This window comes from Ciconia boyciana, chromosome 7 (genome assembly GCF_034638445.1).
Source record: "Ciconia boyciana chromosome 7, ASM3463844v1, whole genome shotgun sequence".
Classification (NCBI taxonomy): Eukaryota; Metazoa; Chordata; class Aves; order Ciconiiformes; family Ciconiidae; genus Ciconia; species Ciconia boyciana.
In genome coordinates this window covers 51,376,969-51,388,960 of record NC_132940.1, presented here as the reverse complement: position 1 = coordinate 51,388,960, position 11,992 = coordinate 51,376,969, and positions in this window count along the sequence as shown.

The following is an 11,992-nucleotide window of genomic DNA, read 5'->3' as shown; positions in this document are numbered from 1 at the left end:
TCCTGATGCTCCTGGAGCTGGCACTCTTCCTGTACCAGAGGTTGTCTTCTGCTGCATTTTCAGTGCTGTATTAGAGTTTTGTATTGTGAGATAGCAAAAACCATGGGGATAACAGTCAGTAAGCAGTCACACCTTGCCTTTATTAGAGATATCAGGCAGTGTCGAGTGTTAGAAAGATGCAGCTGGCTTTATTTTTTCTTCGGCAGAAGCTTCTTGCAAGAAGCAAGCCACTCTTGGTGGCTGAAGTGTGATGTGGGAGATAGACCAAAAAGTATCAGTGCATCCTTTATGCGTTTGAAGGATCTTTATACTCAAAGGAATGGGAGAGAAACAGGATGGTATGAAGCAAAGCCAACTTTTTCAAAAGTAAAATATAGAGCACAGTTCTCAACTGGGGGAACCATCTTAGTAGTAAATGGTTAGTGTGTTCTTTGAAGTTGTTCAGAAAAGCACATTTTACTACAAAATATATCTACCTTTCTCATTACAGTCTCCTTTTTCTCTCCTCAGGATGCCAGTCTATAATTAGCAGTGAGTTTATGAATATGAAAAGCTTGAATTTTCCTAAAGATTGTTAATAAAAATGGCTGATATTCCATTTTTTTCCCCCCACAGAACCCAAGCCTCAGTTGCCATTTTACAATCTAGTACTTTCGATTTTATCCATTTCTCCTGTATTTTGTTTCTGCAAGTCTTTATTTGAACAAAAAAACTGTGGAGATCTCTTGATGCCATACAGCGTATCAAATCTCCTCCTCAAGAGGTGGCATTCATTCTGAAGTGGTCTAAATATTTATTGTTAAAGCAATCTACAAAACCTGTCCATTTTAGTTTTTTCTATATTTCTTAACCTAAGGAAAGTCACTTTCATAAGATGAGGATCTGTTCTTCAATTAACCTTTTCCTGTTAGACTAAAGTTTAAAATAAGTTTAGATTCAACACGAGGGTTGCTAATTAGTACCTGCTTTTTTACCTAAATTTGGGCTAAGTCACAGTGAATTTTATGAAAGGCTTCCTTCTTGCTGCCTTAAAGATAATTCCTGGAAACAAAAATTGTGAGCCAGTTTTGAAATTGCCTTTAATTCTGCTGTTTACAAGATCCTCAAACCTTCTTTCTGCAGAAAGCATGCAAAGATTATTAAATTGGGCTTTGGAAGCAGCTGTAATGATTAGCACGTTAACCTTCCCTCCGCAGCCACCCGGCACCTGGCCATGTGAGCTATGCTAGTCAACTGGAGTGCAGACTCAAAAAAGGTTTAGGGAAACCACCATTTTACAGACCTGTCCTCGTGTTGGCAGTTACGCAGCCATAGGAGAGGTGAAAAGGGATAGTGATGTTTTAAATCACTGCGGTTGTAGAAACAAACGTGTGTCTCTGCCCAAAGGCTCCCGTGTGGTGGCACCCAGGACAGAACCCCGCCGTCAGTCCCCAGGGCTTTTGCTGGCTGTGCGGTGGGTATTTACACACAACATCGCAGGGAACCAGGAGGCTGGCTGAGACTTGGTGACAAAGCCAAAGTAATTTGGCTGGCTATTGCAGATTGCAGGTTCTCCTGCGTGTTCCTGATGTGCTGTGTGAAGGCACAGGTGGACCAGAGCTGGACCAGAGCCATCCTGCCCTCTCCCATCACGCCTGTGGTTGCATTTCTTTTCAAGTCAACGGGGGGGGGGGGGGGGGGTGTGTGTACTTTCATGCTACACAGAGCCCAGGACTCTGAAGTTATATTGCCTTTCTCATCTCTTCCCAAAGGTTAGATCCTTGCTTTCTTTGTACATTCACTCAACAACAGATTTTTGGCACTTTACAGATTAATCTACACATTTCAGATTACGTGAACTAAATTGCAGATAATAAGAAACAGTGCATATCCCATGCTTTGGATATCCTGAAAAGGACTTTTGAAAAAGCAGAATATGTAGAACACAGTTTTCTGCATTTATTTCTTGAGTTGGTGTAAACATAGGGCTTTTGAGAGCTTGATGAATATGACAATAACAGAGCATCATTCTAAATTGATAAATTAGAAGAACAAACCATGGTAACATAATGCCCCCTATGGTTTGTAAGGCAGTATATACAATAGCATTAAGATGAATGCTTCCCTACATACTTTCTCTTAGTAGAATTAGAATTACATGTTATGCTCCTTAGCTACAGAGGAAAAATATCTGGCTGGCTTTTCTTAATAAAGAGGTCAGATGCTGCTAATTTAGATGCCTTCAATCTCCTCCTTCTTTTTGGAGGTTCAAAGCAATTGGGATCAAAAATGTTTTTGAGTAATGTAATTGCATAACTAGTAGCAGCGGAGTGAATGCATTTACATACCAGACAGTTTAGTGTAGGAAGTCGTCACCTAAGGAAAGGCAAGCAGCCTGCCCCAGAGGGGAGAGGTGCTCTGTAATTGAATAAATGGCCACTTGATGGCAACATTTTACCACACATAAGTAAACCCAGCAGAATTTGACAGTAGAAACTATAAACCTGACACCATGCACGTTTCCTCAGGACCGAGTTAAAAAAGTCCAGACATTCATACAACATTGTTTACCAATAACCTCTGCAAATAAGACTTTTATCCACCATACAGTGTGTATATCACAATTGTATGCCCGTTTAGGAATCCCCTTGTTATTTGACTTCATTTGGCATGTTAGCGCTCCCTTGAGTAAGCTAATCCTCTCCAGCAGAAGTGGGCATAACGTAGTAATAGGTTTGCAGAATGGTAAGTCGCCTCAGCAGTAACTTACACAGAAGATAATGTGTCAATAATGATAGGACGTTTTGCTGGTAAATTAGCGCTGTTCTATTCAGAGGTTCTTATCCTGCTTATCCACATCCAGTTTAAAGGCAAGTCTTCCCCCTCCTACTCTCGGGTCCTTTATGGCCTCATGGTGCCAATGAGGGCAGGAGCACTACTGTACCCGGGAGAGGGAGCCAACCTGCCCGCTACCAAGTGCTGTGATCTGAAGGCACTCTCAAGCTGGGCTGCCCTGCTCTGAACCTGCATAGGAACTGCAAAGGCAATACCCAGGGTTGCTTGGTGCAGTGCGGTGAAGTGATCTCATACCTAAAATAGATGAAATGAATTATGCCCACCTTTGAGCTGTAGATGGGGAAACACCGCATGGTTGGTTCTCTTTCAGTTCCCATAGAGCCCACAAATTCGCCTTTAAACCTTCCCAGTCGTTGATCCTTGTATGGTGGTGAAATGGCAGTAATCAGGGCACACCCACAGGTGCCTTTGAGTGCATACATAAAGTACGAACAAATGGATATTGGCTGCTGCAGGTCACCAAGGAGCCAAAGAGCAAATGTGTGCAAGTTGGCTATTCAAGCAAGGTAGGCGTAATGTGATGGAGGAGATGAGATGTCTCCCAGGTCCAAAGTTTTAGGATTGCGTCTTGGATTGCTTTGCGTTTCAAGACTTAATAATCTTGATTACGCATTTCTTCTATTTCAGTAACTACTGAAAAAGTCATGGTTTTCATGTATTTACGTCTTTGCAACCTGGGGACTGGGTGGGAGGGGAAAATACAGGGACACAGTGGGAATGACTCACTGAGAATAACCATTGCATGTTGTCAGAATGTGATGAAAATTATTTTGGTCTTCTGCTTTAAAGCTGGAATCCCGCTAGTAAACTGTAGGCAGATTGATTTAGCAGTAAATAAACTTAAAACTCTGAAAAAAATAGACACTTCATTTCACTGACAGTTTATGATAGTAATCCTCTTGCTACCTCTCAGACACAGCCAGTGCGTCTCTGGGGTGGGGAGCGCCTCTTCTTCATTGCTCCTTCTGCAACACTCAGTTTAGTTGTTGGACTGGGACCAAAAACACAATTCACTGCTAAATTCGTCACAGCTAAGGTTAAACAAATGGTTACTTGTTATTCCAGCTACTGGTCCATGGGCATATATACAGTTAATATGTAAAATCCATGAAAAGACATATTCACAAGGTTTGTGAAAAATGAGGCAGTTTTCCTTCCCATAATGGCAGGGATCTCAAATGAGTTGTGTTGTCAATGGGAGCGCAAGAGGTTATATAGTTTTCCATAATCTATAAAGCTTCTTCAGAATCATGTCATTAGCTTTCCTGTGGTAGTGCACAGCAGAGCTAATAATGCAATTATGGTTCATGTAGTTAAACTATGCTATTGATATTTTTTTTTCCCAGGAGGCCTTCATTTCTAGCAATTCTAATCATCTTCATTGTACAGCTGTATGGATTCCACATTTCACTGTGAGGGAAATAAAATTGCAAATAAATACCATCTTTCCTAATGTCTCTGTAAATGCCAGATTTAGTAACCATTAACCAAATGTTGGAGTCTATAAAATGTATAATTCTTTGTATTAAAAAAAAAAAAAATACAGAAGAGGCCACATTCACATACCAGTCACCAGAATAAACTATTACGCTGGAGTAAAGGAGAGCAGAATTTCATGCAATATTTGATTATTTTCATTTCTTGCTGCTATAATTCATTAAATTTTCTGGTTTTGGTATACTAACTCTTCCCCTGTCTGTGCCTACTGTATTTAAACTGTAAGTATTAGAGTAAATTAGTATAACTACCACATGAAAATGGTGTGTGCGTTTAGCAGGGGGGGAATCTTCTTTTAACTTCCCATTCTTTTGAACAAATCTGGAACCTGGAGTTCTGTACTTTTACCTGATATGCAGTAAGTATGAGAGTTGGCAAGCATGGGATAATTAAGATGCTATTTAGTCTATTATTAAGTTTTAATTTATGACTCCCATTATGGAAATATTCTATTTTTTAGAAAATGAATGGTTCTATCTGTACCAATCCCCACTATAGCAAGAATCTCAATCCTGAGATGTTACAACCCTCATTCAAAAACATAGAGCAAGAAGTAAGGATGTTCCCTGCCTCCATGTTCTCAGTCTTCCATGATTAAGGTTGTTCTGAGAAGATAAATTATTCGAGCAATGAATCTCTGAAAGGACTGCTATATTTTCTTGAGAAAAAATTTATTTCTATTAACTATTGTTTTTCTTCTGAGTAAACTACCAAATGCATCACAAAACCTTTAGAAAAGACAAATGATAAGGTGACAGTGTATTAATCATTTTGCTGAGAAACAACCTCCTCCTTTAATGTGCCTGGGACACAAAGAGTTGAAAATAAACACAAAGAATGATTGCTATTAGGTGTTTGAGGAAAAAACACAGATATGAGAGGGACCTGCTAATTAGCCTTCCTCAGTGTACCACATGGAGATGGAAAGAAGTTGAAAATAAAAATAAAGCAAACGTCGCTAAGGTCTTTAGATATTCTTGCAAAAAGCTGTTGTCTGTGATAATGAACTCTCCACACTCTTATTATCTTTAGAGAGAATATCCTTCATTTTCCTGCATACATCAGAGGTAACGTAGCACCAGGTTGTCACTTGGGGATCCCATGGGATATACAACAGCCCAGCTCAAACACAAGGGTGCTGAGATGGGGAGACAGCAGGGCCAATTTTAACTATCAGAGCATCATGTTATGGGCATAGAGCAGTTCCTGACATTCCCTCCTTCCACGATTGCTGGAAGAGAGGGACTGTGCAGCGACAGAGCTGGCAGAAGTATTACTGAAGTTCACATGCATTCTCCATTATAACCCATACTTTTAAATTGCTCAACTCTTTCTACATATTCTATTAATGCTATTTTTTTCTGTTATATAATAACTGCTTTGACTTTTGTTCTTCAGTAAAGCATTGAAAATATTCAACCTGCTGGTCTGAAACATATAAGCAAAATGCTGTTAAGATATACTAATTAGAAAAGTTGTGCAGGCATAACTTCCTAGTGTCCTCTTTCGCTGTGGTTTGTTTTACGGATGGTGCTAGGTCAAAGAAGCAAGCTGTCTTTACAGGATAAGTAATTCTGAAATTATGAGCATCAATACATTTTCATCTATGCAGAAGTTCTCTCCTTAGCTTATTTTGTTAACCTAAACCTTTGGTGGTTTGCTAATATTTTATTCTCTCCTTTTACTTCATATAACAGGGAATCTGCAAAGTGCTTTGCAGGAATCTAAAGTACAAATTTGTTGCTTTTGGGAATGAAAAATAAATGGAAAAACTCGCTGTGGTTTTTCACCAGTAAGTGAACTGTGATACAAGGAGAGAGGAGCATAAAACAAACTTGTGAAAAAAGAGTCAGTTTTTTACGCCTACTTTGACCAGACTAAGGAATTAGCATGTCTATAAAAATGTGTGATGTGACCAGTAGCATTGCAGCCACTCGGTGACCACTGAATGGCCAGGTAAACTGAGGCACAAAACACCTACTGTGCAGCTTGGTGTCCCAGATACATTCCTAGAATTGTATTTGACCCAGTTGGGATGCTAATGGGTAACTGCTGTTGTGTGGGTTTGTTGGAAAATCAGCAGTGGATAAGGATTAAAAAAAAATCCATGTGTTATCCTTATTGGTTATCAGTTTTAATAGTAGGAAATAATATGAAAAATAAAATTACCTGGTATCCTGCAAGAATTATTTTTCTTAGTGGGCCACTGCCATTCCTTTGATAGGTGGAAGGTCTGAAATGCAATAAGTGCAAAACCAAAACATTTTCAAATTAAAAGAAATGACTAATGGTTGTGCTATAGTATTGGGTAGAATTTCTAAACATTGCTACTAAATGTAGAAAACAAATTGGATTGAGATCCCGGATTCCTTTTATTATTTTTTTAGGGGATGAAAAGCTTTATTAGAATTAAGCTCATCTGAAACTTATTATTCTTTCAGTATGCTAATTAATAGAGCAGGATCATGGATTTGTTAATTAAAATAAGATACCTCAGGGAAACTGAAATTAATTTTGATGTCCTAATAGAGTTACCATTATGTCATTAAATCTTGTGGATGTCTTATCCATTTCTCTTCTTTTTCTTCCCTCAAAAAGTGAAAAATGTTTCATTTAGTTTGAATTTAGAATTAGAATGTTGAATGGTGACTTTCCGAAGATGTGGAGGAGATCAGTTGATAATCTTGGAATAGCTGTAGCCCCCATGAGAGTGTCAGGACTGTTCACCTCATGTGCTCTGAATGAGCACAAAACTGTTCACCTCTGGGTCACTGGATCTGTGCTACTAGGGATTAACTTGTAAACACTCACTCCAGTAGCCTACTAGAGTAACTTAGTAATGTTGGCTATATTTTCCAGAGATGGAACTAGCAAATTTATTGCACCTTAATGAAATGTCTTTCATGGATGGAAGGTGTCACCCAACAGAAAATACTGTGGTCAACTGCGTTTGTCCGTATTAGTGATTTAGTTCATACAGAGTTTTTTAAGGGAATCTCCTGGTCATCCCCACTTGCTGTGCTTGAGTGTAGTTTTGGAGCAGTCCCTGGAGTGTGCAGACTGATTCCTGTTGGGTGGGACCAAATTGGAAGACGTGCTCCAGGAGCACACCAACAGTGCTCAACCGAAGAGACACACTAGAGCTGAAGCAAAACCCAGAGCCACCGAGCGTGGGTGACTTCTCAGTGCCTGTCTTTTCTTTCTACAGGTCTGCTGCTGTTACACTGTGCTGTTGGCTAACGTGGACATAGCTAGGGCTGTCCAGATCTTACCTAGTGCCTTGACAAGAGATCAGACTGTTGATGTGACAGTTGATGCAAATGTTGATTTCAATTTAAGTCATTTTTACAGAAAGAAAAACACCTAAAATACACTCAGTGTTTTCTGATACTCTGACTTTCCAGTACGCTTTCTTCCAATTTAGATGTTTCACAGTGTAGAGAAAGGGAAAAGGAGAGGTATGCATGAGAGAAATACTAGTTTTTCTTCTAGAGCAAAGGACAATTGTTCTAATTTTACTTAATGACTTCTCAAGGCCAGCAGAGAAATTCTGCATCATCACCAAGAGTGTTAATTGCATTTGTATCCAAAACTTCTGTCATTCAATGTACTAGAAGACAGAAATAATCTTACTAATATAGCAGTGTATATTGTTTGAGTACTTTATCAGATTTTATCACTGGGTTAAATGGGTATAATTTAATTAGAGACAAGCACTAGATCTAATTGTTAGAGGCTGTTGAGCAGTCGCAGTTTGGTTAGTCTTGTGAATGCTTATGACTTCCCAGGAAGAATGCCTACTGTTTGCTTTCAGCCTGAAAAGTGTTCAGAGGGATTTGGTTACGTGTAAGGAAGGGCAAGATGCTGTTCTCTTACTGTTGAGTCTGTGTTTAATGAGCAAAAAGAAGTTGAGATGGTTTGTGAATTTCAGTTGAACTTGGCAAATGGTTCAAGCCAAAATAAAAATAAAATCAGGTAAAATTCACTTCAGCTTCTCAAAATAGATTAATCACAGTAGTGTTCACTAAAGTAAGCAGAAAAGGGGCATAAAACGTCTTTGTTTTCAATACACAGTCAAAGCAGTGAACTTTGGTGTCGCTACCTCTGGAGTGTTCTTGCCACAGAGCTATAAAGTCATTCTCTCTGACACTGAAACCTAATGAATATTAAAGGATATTTACCTGGAGCAGAATAGCTTCAGGATAGATTAAAAAAAATTCCCTCAGAGTGCTCATTAATTAGGGCAAATTCACTCAGAGGTGAGAGACCAGTTTCAAAACTTCATTACTAAAGAGAAGGTCTGGTACATGGTTTGGTGCAAGATACATTCAGGTCTTGCACACTGCTCCTTTCTTGGCTTATTTTTGCTTAAAATACTTCGGTCTGCTTACATAAATCAAACCTCTTCATGGTCACACTTCCTCTGCTTTTATCCTAAAACCTGTTTAGAATTATTCAAATTGAAATGTTTGGATCTGGGCTTGAATTCAGTATTTTGGACTAATCATTTCATGCAGCTGTTTCAGAACTGCTAGGAAACCAGAACGTGCGTGAGGCAGTGCTCACCAGCAGTGCCCGCAGCCCCTTGGTGTGTTGTGTTTTCACGAGAACAAGGTTTTATAGGTGATTTAAAAAACAAACAAAAAACCAAAATTAACCAAACCAACAAAAACCCACCCCCAAAAAAAACCCTGTCAAAACCAAAAACCCCTGTCAAACACTCCCACCCCAAAAACCAGCCAACCAAACAAAACCCCCCAAACCTTCTCTATCTACTGTGTCACAATTGGGTATGGAAGCTGGTTTATGAATTTCCAGTTGATTGCTGTATTTTGCTGACATCTATATTTAGGCTCTGACCCATATAAATTCTTGCTGGGGGTAGTGTTAAAATTTCTGATACATATTCAGTACCCGTGCACCATTTCTAAATACAAGTGCTTGAAACGTTTCTTTCTTAAAATGATTGTGTAAGAAAAGACCAAGGTTGCTATTTTGATCCCATTTCCCCCAGTTCAGTTAAATGCAAAATAAAGAGCAGATTGCTGAACAGTTTTTATTTTAAAGGTTGTATTTTTCTACTAATTCATGCACCACAGTCACCTTGTGGAATAGCTATGGTAAACCTACCATCGACAGACAAATGAGAGAAGCCTGTTCCGCAGTGCCGTGTGCGATACGTGTGCTGTCAGCACAGGCAATTGACCGGCGAGCCAGCCGGTCAGCGCTGCCGATGCTGGGGTGCTGGCTGCGGTATTTCAACACGATTGCAGACGTCTTTGGAGAGGAGGAGTTACTGTAGACATGAGCTGAAGCAAGACGCCTCACAAACCAAAGTTCAAGGTGAGATCCATACTAGACAGTAGCTGATTTAAGAAATTGATTTTTTTTTTCCAGTGCAGAAAGCAGTACTGGGTAACAATCTGTAACTTGGAGCTTCTTATTGCACAGGGTCACAGCCTGATACTTAACGCTCACGCTCAGCATTTCTCCCTGCGCTAAAGGCAAGTCTAGGAAAGGGAGGAAGGTTGTATAATTTCCTATTTAAAAAAATGACAATAACAATGTATTTTAATGCTGGTGACAATTGATATTTTGAGGAAAGGAAATTTAAAAAGGAAATGGGCATTAGTGATCACCCCTCTTAGCAGCAGGGAAGCTCAGGCATTGCTCAGTGAGGTTTCGGGTGCATTTCATGGTGCCTGCATGCTCTCCTTAACCTGCCTGCTGGATGGCACAGCGCATCCCTGGCTGCTTGGACATCAGTAAGGGCAGGTGGGGAGATGCTGAGCTCTCACGCGTGAACTTGTCTAGACTGTGGGGACAAGGGGAGAGGCAGTTCCTGCTTACCTGGGGGAGATGGTAGTGATGCAGTGGGGAAAGGGCAGTGTCATCTTTCCCCGCTGAGTCCAAGGGCAAATATCTTGCACCAGGTTTATAGGGCAGTTTTCCAAGCAGCAGGGAGCAGGACAAGAAATCAAACAGCTTTTCCTAATACTTTGAATTTTGTTGATGTCTCCTGTTTTTCTCTTGGCGCTTCTGACCACTAGCGAAGGTGTTTTTTGTGAAACCATTGCCATACTCTGGCTGTGGTGCCTGTAGAAAATAGGAGAGTGATTAGGCTCCAGAAAAGCAGCACCTATGCTGATCCATATGGTAACTTTGCTCTATTGATCCATCTGGTTGACTATTACTATATGCTTTCTGGAGGAAAAATCTGTGTTTTGGCTCTGTGCTGTCTAGGACAATGATGTCTTAGTCCATGGATACGTTTCCTACAGGCTGCAGTAGTTTGTGTAATAACAGCTGCAGTGGTGTTTGTACATCAGCTTAGCAGGGGTGGATCCCTGTGCTTTTGCAGAAGTTGTAGTTATAGAAAAGATGCCATGTAACTTTTCTTTAAGGAAAAAAGGAAGTTTCTAGATGTATAAATTCCTCCAGCCAAGCACTGCTTGCCCAGATCTGAATACTCTCATTGATTTTAATGGATCCATGCTAACTTGAGCCTTCTGAGAATTTGCCCATCAATTTTTATAAGCTTTACAGCATGGGATGGAACAAATATATTTTACAGGTGGACGAAATACATGTACACACACTCAGTTTCTTTTTTCTTTTTTTTTTTTTTTGAAAACTTGTGAATGTGTTACAGATGTCCAGCACATTCATACAGAGGAAGGAAGTATAGTCTATTTTAGTGCTCAGACTCCTAACGATAGAGTAAATGTAGGCAGTGATCCCCTGGAGCCTTCTGCAAGGGGCAGAGGCAGCAAGCTCAGTGCCTTGGCAGAATTCCCCTCTGGGTGCTGCCGCTCTGCTTCCTGACGTCCTTAAGACTTGGCTAGAAATAGCTGTACACAGTTCTTTAAATGTTCGTGCTGATTTCTTGAGTAGTTTTTCCCATGCATTTCTAAATAGCACCAAAGTATGGCTGCATTTGTGCCTGGATAAATATGTTTAAGTCTTCTGTTCCTGAAGTCCTTAGTGAGGCTGCTTTTAATCATGGCTGGAACAGATTTTGACCAATATGTGAGTAATTATTTTTAAAAAAGGAATTAAAAAAAGCCGAAAATTCAGATTAAAGAAATTACTGCATACACAGTTTTACTTGTAAGGACCTATGCCAATCCAAGACTATTGTTTACAAATCCTGCGGAAATCTATTGATATAATCTACTAAAATTATTGCTTCAGAATAAAACAATAAGAATAGGGTAAGAGGGGACATTGTAAAAGGTATGGAAATTTGTGAAAGAAATGGAAAAACATAAAATGTACTTCAAGCTAAGTTTTAGATCTTTCTATTACCCATTTACTGCAATTTTGTAAATAATGCCAGAAAATTAGTTCTTTGGGGCAGAACTGCTTCAGGGAAATGTTTATTTCATGAGCGGCAGGATAATGAAACCTGGCTCCTGCAGACGGGTGGACCTGCCTGTGCCACCGCAGTGGCTCTCGCCCGGGAGCCCACGCCACGGCGCAGCAGCTCCCAGCACCCTCCAGCCAGGCTGGCCTGTCCCAGAGCCCACAACCGCGGGAATGACTGGCACTGGTCTGGTGCTACAGGTACCGAGCACAGCACACACCGGCTGCATCGGTGTCCGTGTGTTTCTCCAAGTCAGTAAGTGAACTGCCTGGACTTCTCAAAAATGCTTTTTAC